The sequence below is a fragment of the Epinephelus moara genome, chromosome 24 (genome assembly GCF_006386435.1).
Source record: "Epinephelus moara isolate mb chromosome 24, YSFRI_EMoa_1.0, whole genome shotgun sequence".
Classification (NCBI taxonomy): Eukaryota; Metazoa; Chordata; class Actinopteri; order Perciformes; family Serranidae; genus Epinephelus; species Epinephelus moara.
In genome coordinates, this window is record NC_065529.1 from 47,977,292 (window position 1) to 47,980,104 (window position 2,813).

Genomic DNA, 2,813 nt, shown 5'->3' on the forward strand with positions numbered 1-2,813 from the left:
AGTTAGAGACCAACAGACAACAAGAAAACTGGTTCTTTATTGGCGACCCTTCAAGGCATTGCCACCCGTGTTTGTGGCACCAAACCTGGGTGTATTTAGCCAGCGCAAAGCAGTGTTTCAAAGCAACATCTGAGCCACCGAACCACTGGCTGTTTTTCCACCACCCTGAACCTGCTTTTCCAGCAGCTGAGTTGCCATAACATGATAATTCTCTAACCATAACCAGGTGTTTTTTGTGCAAATGTAAAATATCCTTGGTTTGCAGAAATGTACAATGCAAACATTTTTTTCTGGCAAGTGGCGTGCACAAATATTGATTGAACTTTTGGATGGTGTTTCCTTTTTAAGATGTGTAATGCACCAGCTAATGTGATCCCTGTCATTCTCTGATGATGTCCTCTGTAAAGATCATTTTAGACCAAAACATATCATTACATAAAAAACAACATATAAGAAAATGTGCAGGAGATTTTTTTAGTTTGTTTGTTAAAGCATATTGGAGCTTTTAAAGCTCTTTAAAACCAAACAGACAGATGATGCACCTGAGCTGCGACTGATACAACCGTGTCAAACCTTCCTCAGCCTGGTGCCCTTCACAGGTCCCCACTGACTGTCTGGTATTTGTTCTATCTCTTTCCAGGTGAGCGTGACAGGGTGTGTTAAATCTAGTAAATTCCAAACAGCCAGTTGGGAGGGTCTTGGCATTTTTTGTCCTTAGCGCTAAATGCTGCTCAGCTCAGCAGGCCGGGGATCAGAAAACAGCCTGTTGCTCTGCAGTGTGTTGAGTAAAGTGTTGATCGATACTGGCTGCATTTCAGAACGGTGGCAGATTTAAGTTGAGATTTGACAGTTACAGTTCAGCTGTTATTATAAATTACAGTTTGTCTTTTTGTCTCAGTCAGGCTCAGACACTTTATCTCAGTTAAAGACAATATCTTAACATTATTGTAAACTCCGCCTTCTGTTATTTAGTTTATACATTGGAATTGGTCATATCTAAACAACTTCTCACTGCTGCATTTTATTGATGTTTGCTCTCCCTCACTTTAATTAAAATCAGCCAAACTCAAGTTCAAGGAGCCGTATTGGCAAAAGGTTGGGCCCAACCTGCCAAAGTTGGCAAATGAAGAAAGAAAAACCTCAGTCGGAAGGTTTTAGTGGTGAAAATGGTCCAAAACATCACTGAGTCTCCAAGCCAACTGTTTAATATACAAGAACTGAGAGACGCAGGAAGTGTCTGCATACTGGAGTTTTACCTCCACTCAGTTTGTTTAGCTAAAACTAGACTGCCCTGCAATGAATCCAACTTTTAAAAGAGTTTTTGTTGAAGCAGTTTTATAAAGATGTTGACTGAACTTTGGAGGCTGTATTTTGTTGTGTTGTTGAATTGCATTGAGGTGTTTCTCATATTTCCCCGACCTTATTTAGAGCATGAGGGTGATTCATCATCACTAATTCACTTCAATAAAGAAACCTCTGTCTAACACATTTTAACTCCGACCTCATCACATATTGACGTTTGATCATGGACTTTCCAGGGTTTAGGAAAAAAGAACAGGGTTTATAATTTTACATGATGTGAACACCGCTCTCCTGGGTAAAAGCCGGAGTTTGTTGGACCCATCCACCACCTCTCCAACCTGCTCTACTTGGAGTTTCACTGCCTTAAATTTCATTCTTGTCCCGCCGTGTTTCCCCCTGATATTACCAGACACCATTACACCATAACGGCAACAGTACGTGTATCATGCCGACATTAAGGACATCTTTTTTCGTCAGTGTGTGACGCCGCGTGTCACTGCCCAAGCACCGGATTTCAATGACTTCAAAGTGAGACCATTTCCCACTCAGCCTCTTTTTATGCACTGCTTGATGCACATCTAGCAGTGAGGATTACAGATTGTAACCAGCTAAAACTTTATCAGGTACATCATTACAAGATAAATGCAAACAAGTCACAGTGTGTTCTGTTTTGTTTTTTTAGGAAAAGCAAAATAGTAACACTAAAGAAAGCAAAAAAATGATAGAGTAAAATAAATCAAATCTCAAAACATCCCTACCCCCCACCCCACCCTTCCCTCCCGTCTGTTCATTCTATTAATGCAGAGGGCAGGCTGCAAGTTTTCAGGTCACAGATGTAAGATAGTCAGTTAGTGGGGACCAGATCTTGTCAGAGTGTGAGAGTTTGTCCATAAGTGTGTATCTTATTCTTTCCAGTGTTCATCGTTCAGGAGATTTTTAGTGGGAGCAGAATCATCCGCAGAGGTCTCTTCCTCTCCCAAAAAAAAATATGGTAAAAACACTGAATAAAGCAGTTTTAAGTTGAAAAAAAATCAGTTCTTTTTTTTTTCAACACTCTTGTCATGGAGGAGCTGCTAACTATGGTGGCTGACAAGAAATTGGCAATGGCAACATCTAGAGCCAGTGTTTTGTTTGTCCATTTTTGGCTGCTGTAGAAACACGGAGATGCAACATGGACATGACGGTCTCTGTAGACAAAGACTTGCTCCCTGTGAAGATATAAACAGCACAACAATGCTTACGTTCAGGTTATTATAAATTTCGGAAAACATATTATACTCCATTTATGCTAATTTATCCCCCTTAATCCTTCACACTGGACCTTTAAAGGGAAATTTCGGTTTATTTCAACCCGTCTCCTATCGTCCTAAATTTGTTTCAAGTGACTAGTGACATAGAAATAATAGTTAGCATGTTAGCCGTTAGCCTAGATACAGCCGGGGCGCATAGTAGCGTCAGACCTGTTAAAACGTCAGTGAACGGGCAACCTTCAAGTGCAAAGTTAGTCCACT